This window comes from Ciona robusta, chromosome 6, assembly GCF_009617815.1.
Source record: "Ciona robusta chromosome 6, ASM961781v2".
Taxonomy (NCBI): Eukaryota; Metazoa; Chordata; class Ascidiacea; order Phlebobranchia; family Cionidae; genus Ciona; species Ciona robusta.
This window is the reverse complement of record NC_143240.1, coordinates 1,931,953-1,953,109: the sequence shown is the minus strand read 5'-3', so window position 1 is coordinate 1,953,109 and position 21,157 is coordinate 1,931,953. Positions and strand designations below refer to the sequence as shown.

The 21,157-nt window shown below is 36.2% G+C and overlaps 1 long non-coding RNA gene and 3 other non-coding genes across 4 annotated transcripts; 3 read left to right on the top strand and 1 right to left on the bottom strand.

Annotated features, from left to right (window-relative positions):
• Positions 1-3: 3 nt before the first annotated feature.
• Positions 4-5,198, bottom strand: LOC149734825 (uncharacterized). The gene is made up of 2 exons (XR_016385190.1): positions 2,294-5,198; positions 4-2,209 (listed from the first exon to the last, which is right to left on the bottom strand). It is a non-coding gene; the product is annotated as an uncharacterized LOC149734825 (long non-coding RNA).
• Positions 5,199-5,772: 574 nt separating this feature from the next.
• On the top strand, positions 5,773-5,844 carry Trnaq-uug (transfer RNA glutamine (anticodon UUG)). The gene has a single exon. It is a non-coding gene; the product is annotated as a tRNA-Gln (tRNA).
• A 987-nt stretch (positions 5,845-6,831) lies between these two features.
• On the top strand, positions 6,832-6,903 carry Trnaq-uug (transfer RNA glutamine (anticodon UUG)). The gene has a single exon. It is a non-coding gene; the product is annotated as a tRNA-Gln (tRNA).
• A 399-nt stretch (positions 6,904-7,302) lies between these two features.
• On the top strand, positions 7,303-7,374 carry Trnaq-uug (transfer RNA glutamine (anticodon UUG)). The gene has a single exon. It is a non-coding gene; the product is annotated as a tRNA-Gln (tRNA).
• The last annotated feature ends 13,783 nt before the right edge of the window (positions 7,375-21,157 follow it).

Below are 21,157 nucleotides of genomic sequence, written 5' to 3'. Positions count from 1 at the left end.
GAAAATGTTAAGATCAATTAAGGACTAGAAGTAACAGAATAGAGCGCTCAAACCTACGCGTGTGTAAATTCTAAACTCGCTCTAAGTTAAATCCTTTCAGACTCTGAGTAATCGAACAATGTAACCACATCCTACTCTGCGCGAACGATCTAACCCTTGCTGTATATACCAGCACATAGAAACCGAAATCTCCGTATTTCTCTACTTTTAAAACCCACAAATTGCTGGTACCAGTTGTCTCCAACACAACGATGATCTTTTGACTCAAGACGCGACAACAACTATTCCCAAATGATCGGTCTGAGCGGAAGCGCTATTAAAAGAAAAAAGGCAGAGAAAAAACGCCGATAAGAATTCGTCGCACTGATTGGTTGGTTTTAATCACGTGTCTATCAATCCGATTGCGAAAATTTGCATTCATCGCTATGGAGACGAGAGATTTAAAAAGTTTCATATTAGTTTGAAATTTCAGCTTTTCATTTTATTTTGTTGTCCCATTTGGTAGCAAACAAAGAACATTCAAAGAATTGTAAAATCGATTACTCACAACTCCCGTATACCGTTGTTGATTGTTTAAAACACGATCAGGGTATATTAATATTATGTGCTAACACGATCAGGATATATTAATATTATGTGCTAAAGGTATCTTATCTCCCCCACATTTTTATAAATTTTAAACGCTATTGCATAATACGTGTACATTAAATTACGGGTTTCGCTAATTTTAGAATAAAGTAGCAGCCAGTATCAACACTGTGGTAAAAACCAACTTATACCCGCAAAGCTGGTCTTGATAATGAAAACAACGCCGGATTGATAATGCGGTTATTTCGCATCTGGCTAGAAAACCTGTACGCGAAACCGCGGTTTTACACTAGGTTGCAAAATCTGCGCATTAATCTATAAGCGCTCCGTAGATTTTGCCGTTATGGGAATTGGAACTTATACTACAGCGCTGGTAAAGAATGTGAACGTCGCTGTGAGCTTTTACAATGTGTGTAACTCGCCTTTAAGCAAGCGCGCTGGGAAATAATAAACAGTCGCCACAAAAGTTATAAATACGTTTCTACGCAAATCCCAAACGACGGACCACGCAAATTTGCTTTAAAACTAAGCTTGGCTGCCTTTTGACGTGTTATATAAATAAAAGACTCCCAAAAGCGTTGCCCTAATTCGCTGTTTTGATCTTTTGTGACTTCACACAAAAGGAGATTCTGGCACACGCTGGGCAAGACGCATCGCAGGTCACATGAGTTCTCTCTTACAGGCGAATGCTATGTACTCTTAATTACATTGACAGTACAGAGTCCAAAAGAATACTTTAATATTCTATACACTTTCTAGCTTTCAAAATTCTCTGTAATGCATTACCCTTTATTGCTACATAAGTGTATTAATTCACAGAAAGCAGCTACTCTTACAGCTTTACTTATGTTTACTACAAAGCAATACGTTTTAACTCCTCGAGAACTATAATCTACACGTGCAACCCAATTTAAATACCGCACGGGTGTAACTTAAAACTTCTTTCCTTCTCTGTAAGCCGCTTTATTTCTCTTTTGCAATGATTAGCGAAGAAAAATCGTGATAAGCGAGATATTCGCTGACATCTGACTGTACATAATTCCTATTATACAAACATGCTGTCTGTACATTTCAGTTTACGGTTTATACTCCCTATTGTGAATAGCCTAAATGTGCCAGTGTAGAACTATATGCAGCTATCGACCGACTGCGCTTATATTCGTATTCCTTTTGTTGATATACCCATATCTAGCACACTGTACAAAAACAAAGCGATTTTCTCAATACATAACAAGCGAGCTTTGATTATAGTAATCATAAACAACTGCCTAACCCTAACAGATTAAAGTTGTGTACGCCTGTTACGCCATAGCACGCAAGTAAACATGCATTAGTCCTGTGTAAAAGCGCGCTAAAGTTAAAACCCATACGTCCCTCAAAAAGCTTGATTAGAATTTGATACTTCCCGTTTAATAAGAAGGTTTAATTAGTTTAAGCATTTACCTTTCTGACTTGAGGTAAGGTATTTATTATTTGAAACTAACTTAGTTAGACTTGCCCTTTTTATTATTTTAATTAATGTTTTTTGTTTACGTAATGCAATAGAATAGTCAACTGTAAATTTGATTATTTTTCCTGTTGTATAACACACAATATAATGTGAGAACAAATGTATATATTCCTGTGAAACAAAAATGTGGGCATTTTAGGTTAGAAAATTTAGGTCTTATAAGAATTTAAAGTAGGTTAGGAGAAGATGGTATACCTTTTCATTCTCTTTTCCCGTACCATTTAGTAGTAAACAAAGAACAATCAAGAATTATAAAACCATATCATCGCGTTGCTCAGACCATTGTTAATTGTTAAAAACACGATCAGGATATTTGGATAATGTGTGCAAAAGGTGTCCATCTTATCATACAGTACTTATATTAAGCGGTTAGAAAAACGATTTACGTATGTGCAGATAGTCGCCAGCCCAAGTAAAAATTTAACAATGTGTATTACAACGCTGTTGAAAAAATTTGAAACCGTTTTGGCAGTTTTTAAATCCCCCCCTTTCTTATCACATACAGCTCATGTTTAAGAAACAGGACTACTGCGAACACGTGCCAACCTTTTAACAGATACTTATAACCGCAGTATGCTATCGATCACCGCCGGTCTATCTGCAGTTGCGACTCCCGAAGAGTTATCGCCAAATTTGACAACTTTTGCAAAAGGCGTTAACATGAAATTAAGTCTGGAGTCTGATGGCGCGAAAACGGTGATTTTTTTTGATCTGCGCAGTTGGAGTTTGCGCATTTTGTCCGTAGTGCAAATAGACACTTTACACCAAGAATTACTAACGTAAATTTGATTACCTGCTGAATTCTATATGTAAAAGTTAAGTTTTTTTACACCCACAGATAGAGAATAGAACGGGCGTTATTAATACGTCTAGTAAACTCGTTAAGCTCGCGCCTTTTTATAAGGAAAAAAAGTTCCAAAAATATAATTGCCTCCAATTTACATATGTGGTAAGTCATAGGCGACCACGAGGTGTAGAAAACAGAACAACCGTGTCATAACGACTGTCTTTGCAGTTATAACCAATCGTCCTGCAGACAGCTTCTACGAAAGACACACTTAGCCTACAGGTTCGAAGAACTATGTATGTATACTCTGCCTGGTATATAGATAAACCAATTCCTTTTAATGGCCGAACAGTCCCGTCATTTAGTCATTGGTTCATCTCAGTGGTCCAAATTTGCATTATGTTTTAAACGTTTTGAAATATAGGTGCATTTAAAAATACAGATTTTGTAGTCAGCTTTAATACAAGCAATAGCCAAAATATATGACAATTGTATTCATTCCATTTTCTTTTTAAAATACTAATACCATCTTCACTGTCAGAAGTTTATAAAACTGATTATTATAGCTTATCTGGGGATTTTATATTTGTACGAATCCCTTCTAACGCCAACTTGGCTTTCCAGCCTTTTAAAGCCCCATTTTACCCCAAACCGTTAATTTACAAACTCGAAAAAGTAGAACAACAAAATATATAGGTGCCTACTCAAACAAGAAGCACCAGTGACCTGATGAAAGGAAACATAAACCGAGAAAACTAAACAACTGTATAGTTTTGTACGAAAATAGTATCGTTACATTCATCTTGACTATTTGTATACAAAAGTGTACAAACTATTACGCGACATCAGTTAACTCCTAATATAGCAAAGTACGGATCCAGGATTTAAGACAGAGTTGGACCAATACCCCTAAGTAGTGGTCAAACGGATCATTTTTTCACAAAAGATCACTACCCTAAAAATACAGTTCAAACAGATTACGTTTTCCCAATTTGTCTGTACAGATATTCTGGTCATCAAAGGCCTACATTTTCGTTGTCGTTCTAACTTTCCCAGAATGCCATACCTCACGTTTACAATACAGAACGTTGTCATTATATCAGCGGTTACAACTATCGTGGTCTCTCTCAATTATACGTCTAACATAACGTTCAGTTTAATAACATGGTCGATAATTTTATAAATGGTCTCCTGTCCAGGATATTAAAAGTACTTGCTAAATTGCAATGTAAGCAATTTGAACGCCTTGGTATTTTTAAATACAATTGGATTGTTGGTTTAAATAGTTAAGTTACTTTTTGCGATACGGTTTTGCTGCCCATGGCTAGTAACAGGACAGGAGGTGTATGGAACAAAACACTTGTGTTTTAACTACTGTATTCCCCTCACGCGTCGATAAAAACAAGTTACATACATTTACTATTCATTACCTTATTAAATAAATTACATGCATTTTTTTATTAACTCATTCATTAACTCGAGCCACGAAAAGATAAAACTGCATTTATTCATTCATTCATTAATTCAATCCCACAGTTATTTTTAATGGGACGCCTTTAAGCATATAGTTTTCCATGCAAACATCTTAACTTAATCCTCTATTGTACCGCCTAACCTAAATCCTATGCTTGAAAGGACACGAGCTGTAGAAAGTGGGTCAATACTTTGCATGGGGTAAATAAGTCGACGGATAAATTATAGCTCAAAGGATTTAATTTAATTTCTAATATACAAAATCGCTGCGGGTTTCGCTTGAGAAAATTGCCGTAATTGGTTTTAATGAACAGTTGGTCTGACTGATGGTATACGTGACCGTAACCGTAAGAATCTATTTGTAACAATTAGCCAAAAAATCGGTTCGTTACAATCGTGTTAAGAAATGCGTTATTTTTGTACCTTGAAGTTGTTTAACAACATATAGTAGGGTGGGGGAAGATGGGACACCTTTAATACATAATATCCAAATAGCTTGATCGTGTTTTAAACAATTAACAACGGTCTGTGGAAGCCGTGAGGATACGGTTTTATAATTCATTGAATGTTCTTTGTTTACTACTAAATGGAAAGAGAAAACTAAACGAAAATGTGTCCCATCTTCCCCCACCCTACTATATTTGTGTGAATCGAGTGGTTTTTTGAGAGATATTTTTGTTAAACGCAGTATTTGAATGATTTTTTTTGTTAAACGCAGTATTAATGGTTACGAACATACAATTAATAAAAATATATAGCTGTTACGGCTTTCTTAGCCAAAATGGTATACTACTTTAGACGTAAAACGTTTATATGGTTCTGCTCTAGTTCATATTACTTCAGATTTACCTTTTTTTGTCGGGTTATCTTCAAGTAGTTTATTTAAAGAGTTTTAAATGCACATCTATTGTGTAAAACCTGGTGTAGGGAATCAGAGCATAACACGTATCAAGCTGTACTTGGATCCTCATAGGCCATCGCCAACTGTAAAGAGCTCTTTGTCGCCACCGTGCGGGTACATTTTATTGACATTCCAGCTGTGCTGTAATACCAAATAATAACTATTACTTAATTATTAGGCGGTTAGAAATATTTGTTTTGTCTATTTGAAGAAAAATTTGAAATTGTATCCTAATATTGTATTGCTGGTTTGATAAAAGATAATGTTACAAATATTCACAAAAAAGAATAAATGTATTCCAAATTGCGTTTACAAAGAATAGATATTGTAAATAAAATATTATCATGCCAGTTTCTATATTCTAGTTATAAAACTTATATTTAATTATTATTACATTTTGGTGCATTTAACCTTTCGGTTTTTTACTTATATTTAACATTGGGTGTAATCATTGGAGAGATGCCATGACGCCACGTCTGTTAAATACGCAGTTTCGTCTGACTTTTCCGACGCGGTCCCGTGGTGTAACGGTTATCACTCTGGACTTTGAATCCAGCAATCCGAGTTCAAATCTCGGCGGGACCTATCAATTTTTTTTTATCATTTACTGTTACATTTTTAATATGCCACATGTTAAAATTTAGAATACCACTATAATTAAAATTATAGACACGAACTACCAGATTCTATATATACTCTGCGGTTTACGTTTCGCTAACAGTTTTACACACATATATAGGCTACTGATAACTATATAATTATTAAACTAATATGGTTAATACATAGTTACATAGGTATGGTTAATAGGTATGGTTAATATGGTTAATACATAGGCCTTACCTGATTTTTTCGCGGCAAACCTTATTAATAAAAAGCACCCTATTTTTACACAATAAATGTTTTTATACAAACTGTAATTTATTGCTATATAGTAAAAGTTTTCGAACATACCTGATTCTGACTCACGATTTGAGTAAACCTTAATAACTCATTCTGTGCTGGGAAGCTGTTTCAATGCAAAACTACACAACAGAGAGCAAACTTCAGGCAGCTTGAATCGAACGCATTGCATTCCAAATCATAATTATTACTTACTTTTTCTCACCTAGCGGGGCAATTTTGCAAGCAATTGGGTGTTCTGTTACGCCTCAAGCACAGCTGAGAATTAAACGTGTTGATTGTTTTTGCTGTATGACTGTATCTCGATGCAGTATGAAGTTTTAAACACAAGAGTCTTTTACATAAAAGGGATGTGTCGTAATCAAATTAAAACGTACGGCACCAAATATACTGCATAGCATTGCACGCTTAATTCACATAGTGTTAACACGCGGTAACTTAAAGTTTGTTGAAGTCAAAATCCAATCTATTTGACCTTGTAGGTGCATGGTAATTATAGGTGGTATATTGCAAATCACATATAGACCTTCATACGGTGTATTTAAAACGCCCGCAAGATTTTTCTAAGTATATAATGTACCGCAATACATGATGCTCTACCGGAAGTAGTTATACTGACACTATCTTCTGTTTTATGAGAGTAAATATGGCTTGACGAGTAACAAACATGTCGGTCCCGTGGTGTAACGGTTATCACTCTGGACTTTGAATCCAGCAATCCGAGTTCAAATCTCGGCGGGACCTCTTATATTTTCGTTTTTTGTTCGCTTTAAATCTCTAAGCAAAAAAAAATTAACATGGCGGCGAGCATGGTTTCCAATATTCGGTTCTTTCAAACTCGTATAGTCTTCAAATGACACGAACAATTGTTTCTGCATGGCATTATGCAAACTAATTTTACAGTTGCGTGCACAAGCGGTAACTTAAAGGTTGTTCAAATTTGATGTCCAAACTGTTTGCATTGTTGGTGCATAAAAAATATATGGTATATAACGGATCACATATAGACCTACATACGGTGTATTTAGGACCCCTGAAAGATTTGTTTAGGCGTAAAACATATTGCTCCATGGGAAGTTATAATACGGATACTCTCTTGTGTTTAATGAGACTAAACACAGCTCGGGAATTATGAAACATGTCGGTCCCGTGGTGTAACGGTTATCACTCTGGACTTTGAATCCAGCAATCCGAGTTCAAATCTCGGCGGGACCTCTTATGATTTGTTTTTCTTTGGTCACTTTAAACCTGCAAGCAAAAAAGGATTTAATTTTTTTAAATACTAGTAAGCTAATCTTAGCTGCGCCAACGTATTTACACTGCCTTCGGCCAACATTTTAACACTTGTACAGTAATTGGCCAATATAATACTGGTACATTACGCCTGAAATCATAGCTTTAGGATATTTTCTTGCTAAAACCAACAGAAAATTGCTTTTTTTAATCGATGTCAAATTTAAGACCAAACATTGAGTAATTACCGCACTACTGTCATTTATATAACAAGTGGTAGTTGGTCACCCATTGGCAACAGCTAAAGTCACGGGGTCGTCGCATGGTGACGCTCATGCTCCACACCATTCGACACATTTAAACCCTAAAATACTTCAAAATGTCCAGAGAACAAAAGTTATGCATTTACCCAACCAAATAAATCAGCACTAAACTTATTAACAGTTTATCAAATAAATTGTGGCATTTAATTAAAAGTAGACACTGACATATGCCTATGTATGATTCGGGGTAGGATGGTCCATGTTTTCATTTTATAATCTCATTTGTTAGCAAACGAAGAACATTTACACAGTTATATAACGCTATTTTCGCGAATCTACAATAACGTTGTTAACTAATAAACACACAATTAGGAAATACGGGATAATATTTCTTAACGGTATCCATCTTATCTAATGTTACTGTGTTATACACCAGATCCCCAGTGAGATTTAGTTTTAAATATTCTGATATAAACCTTTTTTATAGGTCAATGACTTTTATTTTAATTTCCAGGGTATAACCTTCACTAAAAAAATAATAAATCCTAAATTACTGAACAAAATATTACGTCATGATTTAAAATGTACGAAATCAAAGGACGACATAATATCTCAAGGGACAAGATACCAATAGCTGTAATGAAACTGTCGTATGATGTTAGACATGGCAACTGGACATGAAAGCGTTTGAACATAACCATTGAACTATTTGATTCGGTAAACCAATAATGAATTATAATATAGGAATACCACATTATATGAGTGCATTGTGGGGCAATGGGTACAGACTACTGTATACTATACAGTATAGATGGACAGTATGACTTGAAATTGGTTCTTTTGCACTGTGTAAACTGTTTTATATACTAGGTTGGTGGAAATACATCTATTAGTTGTTAAAAAACGAAGAAGAATATGAGATATTATGTGCTAATGGTAGCCATTTACCTCACAGTAACATTCTATGTTAATTGGTTTTTGATACAGTGCACAGTACACACTTGTTAACTTATTTGGTATATAACTGCTTCAATAAGGCTTCAGTATACACGTTCAAGTGTCGAATACGAGTAATATACATCGAAAGAATTGCGCAGTTCACCGCCGAACAGGCATGGGAAAACGACGCTCTGATTTTCTCATTCTATTGAATAAGGATCGGCCAGTAATTGCCCCCTGGATTACTTCCCTGTTTTCAATAGAGATCATACGATTCCGTCCGGAGCGAAAGAAACAATGGTTAATATACCATTGGGCTTAAACTTGGACGTGATTTTAATTCAATGGTTTAGGAAGTGCGGCTGTCTTTGTGGTAAGCAAGCTGCCGAGCATGTAACGAATATAAAACGTCAAGACGAGCCAAAGCAATTCCTATGGCGTTTAATAACCAATTCTGCTTTCTATTTTTGTAATTGGACAAGAAAACTTACATTAACATTTAAAGAAATTAACTATTTCTGGCTGAACAATTTTTTCAGCAGAAATACCCTGGCTGTTCTTTGCCTTTATATCATAGCCAAAATCGCACAATAGTGAACTATATATGGTCAAAGTATACGTGATCTGCGCTTAAGTATATTACATGCTATGATCGACTTACAAAGAGAAACCAAAACATTCTTGTAATGTGCAAATGCGATTGTAATTCGTCAGCAGAAAACAACAGTAATGTCTGGACATTTGACGTTATTTCTCTTGTTAATCAGAGACACTATTAGGGTCATATAAGGCCGAAAAGATTTACAAGTAAGCATACAAGGTATAGAGACACAAGTCTGACTAGGAGACAACAAAAACATGACTAGTGTAATAAATTACCGCCACGCGACGCCCTTGTTTAATTATTGCCATAGGCGAAGGTTTTTGACAATTTCTAAAACGTCTGTCCCAGTTTTATTGACGTTATTTACAATTTTGACCACTTTATAATATTATTACAGAAAGGTACATGAAATTTAAGAACAGACGTGTGCCAGTACTTAAACACCACCTGGAAAAATTTAATTACACCGATGCGATCAAATCAATATAAATTGCTTTTCCACACCTGGATTTTAATACACAACAGAGTGTTAAGATAGGAAACATCTTGTTAATATGACCTTAAAATGAGTTGAATATAAGATGAAATAGTAACATAATAGCCCTGGCGTTTATAACATATAAGCCCACATGAAATATGCGTTATATATATCTCTTTGAATACCGTATCTAATATAATGTCAAATTTATCAACAAGACACGTATGTGCAAATACATATATGCAAGCCTGCAAAGGACTTGGTCAAAATTTGCTACCAAAAACATATATGCGTATATATGTAATCCAAAAAGCCGTAACGATATTTTGCCCAAAATTTCGCAGACGGACTTAATAACCCTATTCAAGCCTTAAACATGACATCACTATCTAAAATGGCAATATGAACCCAACAACAGCAGCAGAATGTTTTGATTCAAACATAGTCATTATTAAAGTGAGAATTTCTCCGTCGGTGTGACGTACGTACGTTGACGTAGAAAAAACTATCTACTGCTGCCAGGCCACCAGTTGCATGATTATACATTACTGAGAAAATAAATTAAAAATTTTCGACCAGAAATGTGATTATACATTACTGAGAATGTAAATTGAAAATTTCCAATGAGTCGTTTAAATATATACTCAGTTTAGAAACCTGTATAGACACATTCCTAGTAAACTGAAAATTAAGGTGGTTGTAAATGGAAATGTATTTTGTAAAAAGGGTCCTGAAATGACACCGTACATTCTTCCACACCGTTTTATGGATAACAAAAAAACGGAACAAATGAAACTTATTCATTCCCTGGGAGGGGCAACGACGATCGTTATAACACGGGTCTAATGCTTTTATAGCTCACACGCATTTATGAATTACCCTGTATGTACCTTTATGAATGCTTAATTTTTCTGTATAGCCGACAATTTGAACGAACCATTGAGAATTCAGGTGTGCGACTCGTTCAAAAATTAAAGGAATCCGCAATGGAATTATGATAGGACTCAAGACAAAAGATGGATTACTTGTTTTCTCGTGTAAGAAGCACAAATACTACCAATATAATGCGATTTAATATTTAAGATTACGCAGTCCCATCACTGTCTAACACGAGTCGCATTTAAATCCTTTATTTGTGCGGCGCCGTGTCCCAGTGGTTAGCGCGCCAGTGGTATAATGGACCCAGTGTTCCTAATGGGTTGTCTAAATTGTCAGTCACATACTAAAAATTAATAAGTACTAACAAAGTTACAATTTTGGTAAGTCGTAAGCGGGCACGAGGTATATAAAACAGGGCATCAGTGTTATAACGACAGAAATTGCCACGCGAGGATAAACAACTTGTATTCCTTCATTTGTGCTTAAGACACCATAAACAAAGACCAAAGCTGCTTAAACACACACTTGTTTACTTCATAAACGACAACAATCACTCGCATTGTGACGCACGGATTGAACTGTGACGTCACACCACGAAGATCAAAGAAGTTTATAGCGATATTAACGATGACGTAATAATAGCGATTATGAGTTATCTGTACTAAGCTAGGGATTTGGCTTAAACATTGTTTGATCGTTAGTTCATTACAACGAAATTGGAATTAATAAGTGTCGGGTTAATGTATTAGATTATAAGGATTTAATGTTTAATGGAATAGTTTATTTTACCGGATATCAATCTACGTATTATACAACAATTATTACACTATAAGGAGAATTCGAAATACCCATTTATGATAAAGCTAGACACTGTCACCTTTGTGGGTGTATTTGTCCTTGGGCAAGACATTTAAAGGTCATTGCTCCAACTCAGTTGTCTTTTATTGGCTGTGCAAATTGCCAGCGATACATAAACAACAAAAATGTCACCCCAAAATTACATATACGTGGTAACTCGTGAGCGGGCACGAGATGTAAAACAGAAAACCCGTGTTATAACGACTGTCATTGCCCTATACCATGTGAGGACAAACAGGTTACATTTATTCATAATGTTGAACCTTATGAATACGAAAATATGGATTTAGACCCTTTTATATTACAAAGAACAAAATAAATGATAGCAAATCATTTGGTTTGGTGTATAAACCCCATACTGAACCACAGTGCTTAAACAGCTTTGCGAAATGTAAAATAATTTCCGTATCTGAAAAAACAACCATTCAAATCGTATACACTGCCGTTTGAATGAATAGAAGTTAGTTTTACCTTTATGCGGAGTTCGAACTTTTGTTTGCTTTTTCTGTCAGTGATAAAATCATAATTTGACGGAAAAGCCGCACTCTCAGGTTGCAAAAATAAACTCGGTTGGATTCGAACACCGTTAAACACGAGAAAGTGTGCGGTATAATTGTTTGTGTAAGTTTTTCGGTGATTCTTAGATTAGAAATCTATACACTTTCCGTGCGTCAATTTAATTTATTTTTTCCAGTGGTCTCAAATGTGGTTCACCCTAGTTTTACAACCCGAGCAAAAATACATAGGTGTAACTTGTAAAAAGGCACGATGTGTATGAATAGAAACTTATGTTAACGATTAGACACAAAATCCCGACGCTTTTTCCTGTTGTTCCATTCAGTATTTGACGCGTTTACAATTTTACAGAACGTCAGTCATTTAAATTAGAGAGAATTTCACATAATTCGGGTGCGATCCTTTCACTTTAGGAAACAGACAGGTCAAAATACTTAGTCAAGGTCTATGGCTTGTTTTCGAACGTGGCATCGGAATGCGCGTCGCTATATCATCCAGAAAGTGACTATTATCGAGACGAAGTGGCGAGAATCGAGTAATTCTATGGTTACGGTTCGAAAAGTGGTAAAAAACAACGCAAGACTACGAATTACTGCCGTGAATCGTCGAGTAGCGTTATTGCGCGATTTGGAAATAGAATTATCACCGAAATGAATCTATTATTACTGTAAGTAATTTGAGCTTCGTAACAGTAGCTATCGTGCGAAATCCGTTACGCGTATGTTTCGAAATATAGATTGGCGTAAACACATTGTACAATACAGGTGTTTTAAAATAAAGAACACTGCGGCATAACAACGGGTAACAGGATATCGGAAAACGAGGGAACAATTGTCTCTGTGACATTACAATGTGACCATATTCAAATAAAACAAAGCGGAAATTGGACAGTAAATATTGAACATATTGACTCAACACGTGCGTTTGTAGATTATTCTTTCGGATTACTCGATTTAGACGTGGCGACGAACGCGAGCCAAATCACAATGTCATCGTATGACGCTCAAAATGTCGTGAATAGCACGAAATATCGTCGTATTTTTACACACGTCACACCTGGGCATTTTAAACTGACGTCATGGTTAAACTGACTTTGCTTACGTCACAGTGAGAATTGTTTAAGTCGGGCCACTTCGAGATAAAAGAAAGCAGCGTGTTTTTGTAAAAACTTCGTCGAGGACTTTCGTATCGTTACAAAACAAGCTTTGACGTTTAAAGGGCGTACATTTTTGGCTAAAAGGGAACCTTCATTTGAGAGGTACATTTTAGCGCGTTCTATTTACATACACCTCGTGTTACATTAGCGCTACGTCTCATCGAATGCTGCTTTCGATATTAAATGTCACACCTGTTGTGAGGTGTACAGCCAAAGCAATCTCGCAAATGCATTCACAATAATGGTAATGGGGTCACGTACAGAGCAAATAGAGACGATACAATTAAAATTTGACTAAGACATTGCAATCCGTTTTCCAGTAAGCTTCAAATTTAATATTTTAGTAATTTTTTAGTAATAAAGTTCCAGTTATTCTATTCTATGTGGGTGAGGTACAGAGTGACACGACATGGGTCCTACGATTTAGGTCAAAAGTCCTAGTGTATGTGTTGTTTTTCAATTTATATGTTCTGGCTTGCTTGACAAAATGTGCACAATCAATGCTTTAATCTAATTATACACTACATGGTATATAGCATGTCTTAAACACACTATACCCTTATTATGTCAATGTATAACAGGAGTCATACTATAATACCACTTGGTTAAACGAAATTGACATAAAAGGAAAAGTAAATTGAATTATAGAACTGTTCATTGATCATACTGGCAGTTAATTTTTAAGACGAAAAGTTTCCGTAAACTACAGCGAGTATTTACCGTTATAGAATCATAAAGTTTAAAATCAACAGAAACAAGAGAGCTCAGCTCAAACATTACGAATGAAAATTTCCGATAAGTGGGTGACAAATATGACTAAGATTTTCGTTAAGCTGTCGCTGCCTTTCATTCCGGCACTTTCGCGACGATACGGTCTGTCGTGTTTCCTGTATTTTGGAATAGGCGACAGCGATAAGAATTGAACATCATATTTCCTTTGTGTGCATTGAATCGACATTGTGACGTAACAAGGTGAATAACAGTTCGGCAATATCAACTTGAAAGGCTGTTTTCATGGGTATGAGTACTTTCCATAGTATATTATATGTTCTACACTGTATTTATGGATAAATAGTCGAAAAGACTATAATTTTACCAGCGGGTTATCGTTTTATATCGTGAGCTTCTAATGAGCGATGTCTAAAACGGTAAAAGCTGTTGTGTTGAGTTGGAGAACACCAAAACAACACTTCCAATGAATAGACTTCTCCTCACGACAGAGTAAACCGTTTTAAGCCGAAAAGGTATTGTGTGGAAGGCGAATAAGAGAAGTGTTGACATAAATTGAAGCGGTAATCTACTTAGATAGGGCGCAACCGTTTAATTCTTAGTCTACCCTCGGCAAAAGACCGTGTATTGACTTGTGTTGTATAAGGTGGATCAAATTTCAGCTAAATGAGGCGATTAAATGTAATTGGAACTTTGCTATCAACAATACTCTGATGAATGACGTACTGTCACGTGGTGAAAACGTCACGTGGTTTAGCTGCTCGCGCAAGACACGTGTATCTGGTTAGGATATTTTCCTACAATTTTACATGAACTACGGAACACACGGAAATGAATCAATAAAATATCTAAAGGGTGCATATGCGTTACTTCTGCTTGGTTTTAGAGAAAAGAAATAATGATTTTCGTTACGAAATAACAAACAAAAATATTCAATAATTATAATGTGTTCCCGTTTCGTATGGAAGTAGTCAAAAGTTTCTCATTGTATTTATTCAAGTTGATTTATGACGAACTGTTACGGAAATTACAAAATACTTCCGTTGGAGAAGTCACAAAATGAACAAAGTATACTGAAGCTAGTAGACCGGAACATCTAGATGATTCGGGCTATGGTCCTCTTTAAACTGGTTTAAACCTGTTCTAGGCTAAGTGGGTCAAACAGGTCAAGTGACGCATCAAAAATTTACGTTGTGCTTCAAATACGCTCAATCTAAGTTACCGGGGCTATATCCAGGCCATATAATACATTGATTAAGTAATAGCTCATATATAGGGGCTTGGTTTGAATTATAACGCAGTCCGGAATGTTAAACGTGTAATTTAGGGCTTAATATCTATAGCATAAAAAGGCGGGGCGCGAATTTTGTTGCAAAAAATACTTCGTTACAAAATCTGTACGAAAATTGACATTTATAATTTATTTAAACCATTTCCGAACGGTAATTATATTAGTATTGTGACGTTATGTCTTCTGAGAATGTCCAAATGTTATGTCATACCGGTGCATTAAGATTACATTAACACGCTGTGATTAACAACTAACTGCAAATGATTCTGCACCTCTTCCGTTGTGATATTATTATTAGCTGAAGTGACTTGATACGACCTCTGTACGTCACAGGAAAACGCCTATGCATAAGCTATCAGTGGTTAATTACCTGGCTAATCAGAAGCCAGCGAAATCGTGATAAAGAATGTTGTATGATACAGATATGTTTTGAAACGTCATGTTTTTGTTTCTTGCCAATCATTACGATTGTTTGCTGGCACCATATTTTTTGTGGTGTAACATTAGGGATTGCCAGGTCATAATTAATGTTCTGCACGTTCAGCCAGTCAAAATATGGCAGAATATTGTGCCAATTTGGCACTGCCTTTAGGATTTTGTCACCCACAAAGTTACTCATGAGACAACGTGTAGCCAGGCGCGAGGTGTATGAAATATGACACCTCTGTTATGACATTTTTTACCCAGGCACACGAGAATACATACGTGCCATTTCATTCTCTTTTATCAATGTTAAATGGGATTATACACAAGAAATCTTATGTGTACCGCCGTACCGCCTTGATGCTAATTACGTTTACCAGATATACAACCACCAAATGTTTTAAAGGAATGGTAAAAAACAAATTCTATGATTTTTACAACTTCCCTAGGAATTTTCTCCTTTTGCAACCGCAGTATGTTTAGAAATTCTTGGGAACTAGAATGTTCCGCTATACGAATGGAATGTCAACTTTTACACAAGAGGAAGCCATATTTCTTCACTAGCTTAAGGGTTTACATGGGTGGACAGCCAAATAACGCGAATCTTTAACAGAGAAGAAAACTTAGATATACAGAGAATTATATGAAGCGTAAAACAGAAGTTTTCGCATATTTTAACTTAATTAAAATGTTTAAAAAGGCACATTTTACACAACATAAACGAAACCAAATTTCCGCACCACACAAAACCAGCTTTAAAACAAACAGTTTGACAAGCGCTCGAAAGGCTATAAATTAGAAGAAAAAAACAAAGCGTAATTTCCCCGTTTAAGTGCCTGGACAAACATTACCATTTGTAAACCAATAATTCACGTGGGATTTTAATCCCTGACCCTCGTTTCGGCCAATTTACTGAGTGCACGATGTTTTACCCCAAAATACAGTTACTCAGATTTGGGCAAAGCGTGAACGTAATCCACACCTATAGCACGTGTTTTGTAATCATCCAAATCCTACGCTTGGTTGAATAGAACAACAAGGTAAACGAGAAATGGGTTAGCATGGTCTGGGAAAACTACCCTGACTAAGCCACCATTGCAAAACCCTATAACCCAGTGAAGGAGTTGGTATTGGGGTAATGGGCCAATTCTGTTCTAAATCTTAGGTCCCATAAAACATAGAAGCAATGACTAAATATTTATGAAACTATAGGTTGAGATATGTGGTTTCTACTAAATCTTTATGTCTTGCGAAATTACTGTATAAATCGTGGCTTAAAAGGGTCATGCATAAATTTTATATTGGTGGGAGTCCCATGCATTAAATACAGTTCTATAACAAGACTAATACATTATTCTGGCTAAAGCACAACTGCATATAATTAATCGGTTTTACAATTGTATTTGGCACATTACATTCAATTTGTTCGTCTGCTTTACTTGCACTATACGAGACAAAAGCGAAAGCACGCCAGCTGGCATTGCACACGCGTAGTTCAACTTTAAATCAATTAAACCAAAACTAATTAGTGAAAAGTTTGTGTAATTACCGGATCGGTTAAGCTGCTCTAAGCAGGAACTTGGATCGGGGATTTAAACCTCCGGCGGCCGATAATTGATCCTACAATTCCCGCGGACCAGCTGCGCTTTGTTCCGGCCTTGCACCCGGAGTGACGTAATTGGTAATGACGTAAGCGGTGACGTAATTATCGTAGTTCTCGGCAAACTTTCGATTGTTATTTTACAAAGCTACGAATTTTACGAAAAATTAAACAAATCTGGAATAAAGAAGAGTAATTACTGTTAGGTAACAGTTTCGTTTGTTGCATAACTGCACGGGCACACGTGGCATGGCTGATTAGGTTTATGTGTAATAAATACCTTAAAGCATGCGATTGCAACGTCACAAATGTATTGAATTGCGGCGCCGGCTTTGGAATTTAATGGCGCTTGTTCAAGTGCTTACGTAGGTCTATATTAGATTTCCTGGCTGCGTGTGTGAGCCCAAGCATAGTATTGATTCTTAATGCGGTTTAGAGCGAACAGACTCCATGTCTGCATTAGAATGTAATACGCAACTGTATATACGCCACAACTTAGAAAATGTACATTCAGGAACCTTATGTAAAACATGTAAACTCTGCACACTTAATAATACAGAGACATACACGAGAGCATGTACATGAGAAAGTGCGTACTTTACAATACAAAAGCATTTAGACAGTTTTTCGTGTTCTTATATATGAAACATGTAAACTCTGCATACTTTACAACACAAAGGCATGTAAGAATTTCTTGGTTTTCGTTTTTTTGCGCAGATTAAATCTCAACTCACTCATGCGCTGACATGGATCAAAATAAAGACCAGCATATTTGAACCGAGTCCAGTAAAGGCCTCACACGAGCAATGCATCGGTTGGACCGTGTCAATCACCATGACTCGGTGTTGGGCAACAAACAAGGCAGCAAGCGCGGCTTAACCTTTCGTAGGTTTGCGTTTGCACTTCTGTTCAGCCGTAGCGCCACTGCTCCAATTTCTGCGGCAACTCATGACCAGGTTGCTAAAGGGGCGCGTACAACGTTCCGAGTATATGTGCTTAGAGTAATGGGTCCAAACGAACTTATAACACAAGCGAATGGACCGTGGGTAATGTACTAAAATAGACCTTTAACGCACAGGGGGTCAGTTATTTGAAACCAGAAAATGTTCAAGTATGTGCAAGGAATTCCTTGGCCCGACAACTGGGAGTCTAAACCACGTCGCCTTTATAAAACGTGCTGAAGACCAATGCTGTGCAAAAACCACTCCTTAAGCGCTCTGTTGGTCTGCTAATATATCCATTGATATTTGCATTATTACATATTGGGCTAAAGGGAAATAAAGATTTGATACTAAAGGCCTCGTATTTTGTGCAAAGTAAAGGCTTTTGTTTCACCATTTTTCCGTCGTTTTGATTTGGTGACTCATGTTCTATTTTGTACCGGTGGATCCAACGGCGAGGCACGTGAGGGACCTAATGTTTATGCCAGGATTGGCGCACTACCGTTTTTGCATGTCTGTGTTGCTATACCAAAGAGAAACAATTAAGTTGTGCAATCTATTAAAAGTTACGCGAGTTTAACGGATACGAGTTTTGGCATGATTAATGGATTTGGGAGATTTTTTTTAGAAACTGGGAAATTACTGATGATAAACAACACGAGTAAGATTTTAGAATAAACATCGTTCGTGAGTAATCGTCTTTTTCCTGCACAAAGTTATTTTTCAGCTAAAATCGTGTCCAAGTATTAACAAATTTCTGGGAAGAGCTATAATGCAGGCTAATTAATAAACATCATGCTTATTTGTGGATGGGTGTATACTGTCACGAAATGGCAGTGTTTGTTTTTAGTTTGGAGCTAATCAAGTTGTCAAACTAACAAAAAAGAGGAACTTTCCAAAACATTTGCACTGTTGCACAAACTGTTTAGGATTTATGGTACGTTGGGATGAGAAGGTCCAGGTATTATTATCTTTCATCGTCCCATTTGGTAGTTAACAAAGATTATTTACAAAATTATACCCGTATCCTTACAATTCTGAAAGAGCGATTGTTAATTGTTAAAATCACGATTAAGAAATATGCGATATTACGTCGTAATGGTATCAATCTGCCCAACCCTACTATAATTATTAACACAAAAGAAATCTTAATTCAGGTTGGCTTATCAGGTAGGACGTTAATAATTAATGTGTTATACAACAGGTAATTGTGTACATGCAGAGCCCACACCCTACATGGTTAAACAATATTTCTAACAGGTTAAACCAGTTGAAAGTGCAATTGCTTGAATGCAAAGATCAAATGCTGCAAACCCGCATGTGGCACGATCGATTAAATATCATAAATCTACGCGCGTACATGACAATGAATGAACGATATCGTGAGTTCAATTGATTCCGGCACCCGCGTCAAATTATGCTGTCGTATTAAGAATGTCATAAGTCGAACCAATTACTTAAATACGTCAGAGCAAAAACAGATAATTGTAATCCAGAATATTGAACGAAAAATTAAAAAACAAAATGTATTTAGCAATATACGGGGCAAGTTTCTGAGGGCGCGCCTTTAGTGTGGGTGCATATATATCAACATACGAAAAGTAATACGAAATTTCGTCATTTGAAATTGCATATATATCAACATACGAAAAGTAATATTTTTCGAAATTTCGTCATTTGAAATTGCGAAAATCAAAGGCCAGTGAAGCGTGACTGTGCTGCCAGTGGCGTTACGTAACTGGTTAGCAATGTAATTGGCGCATACCGGGAGTGGATATTATAGCGTGTGACTACTAGGTCGGTGAGAGATATACACGTTGTGGTGGTATGGAATGCGGCTCTTGTGTGTGACACGCTGTTATTATGAACATACACAACGGAAATACATAGAGAACGCTAAAATGCACAATTAGAGCTATACCTTGATCCGGTCTGGATCTCCCGGCTCGCTCTACAGGTGCTTACTGTACACAACTGCATGTGTTAACATTTCAATTGGAATTTTTAAACGCTGTATGGGCAATTAGTTCGCCTTGAGGAAAATGAGCGCGTTCCCACCAGCAGGGTATTTGTAACTTCACTGTGTCGATTGTTATATATGAGATACGGCGCTGAGGTTTAAGGTGCAAACGCAGTGTATGTCAGTGAACAGGTACATGGCATAATTCCCACGTTAGATGAACTTATCGTATGCTATGTTATAGGATCTTGTATATGGGCATTCTAGATGTAAATTAAAACAGTTATTTTAAATGGAATACTGCTTTGTAAATTCATGTGAATCTTGATATCCATTTTCTCAACCATATTTGTCAATGTTTTATTTGATCTGTTACCCTATAAAATTTATCTTGAGTTGTAAATGGCTTCGTCATGAAATTAAATATAGCTGCAGTTCCGTATTTAAAGTGAGAAGTCCTTATCGACTTGTATTTCATTACTATTCGAAGCCAAAACTGTTCCAAAGGTTAACATGAAAAATGTATAAAAAATACAATATCCAGGCGTGTATAAAGTGAATTACAAAATCCCACGAAACTATATGAGCATAGCTCAAAACATTCATTGATTTTTGGTTAAGAAACAGCATACAGAGGTATCGTTATACTAATACATTAGTTGCGTAAGTATACGGTTTTGTGTATTACAAACGTTAAGTCAGACAAAAACAAATCAATAGTTAGCTTAGGACCATATAACGGCGGTAATGGGTAGACCAATATTGGAATTTTAATCTAGGTAAATGTATATTCAATTAAGACGTTGTAAAATAAAGTAATTGCCTATAATGTGACGGTAATGGAATTCAGAGCAAAGAAATGGAAATGTGGGCTGAACGGAGTTTTTAGTTTAATTTCCTATACACTGTTTATTACAGAACGGATGTGTGTTTTAAGATTTCGTAGTTTGGCCGTTTAAATCAAATAAATGGCATTTATGACAGCAGTGCAAGTCACATCACGTTATTCATTAGCTATAGGGTACGGATCAGGGTAATTTCTCAGAAACTGAAATATCTAGAAACGGACTTCCATAAATTTCAACACCAAGCTATAAAACGTGCCAAAACATCGTCAGAACTTAGAAC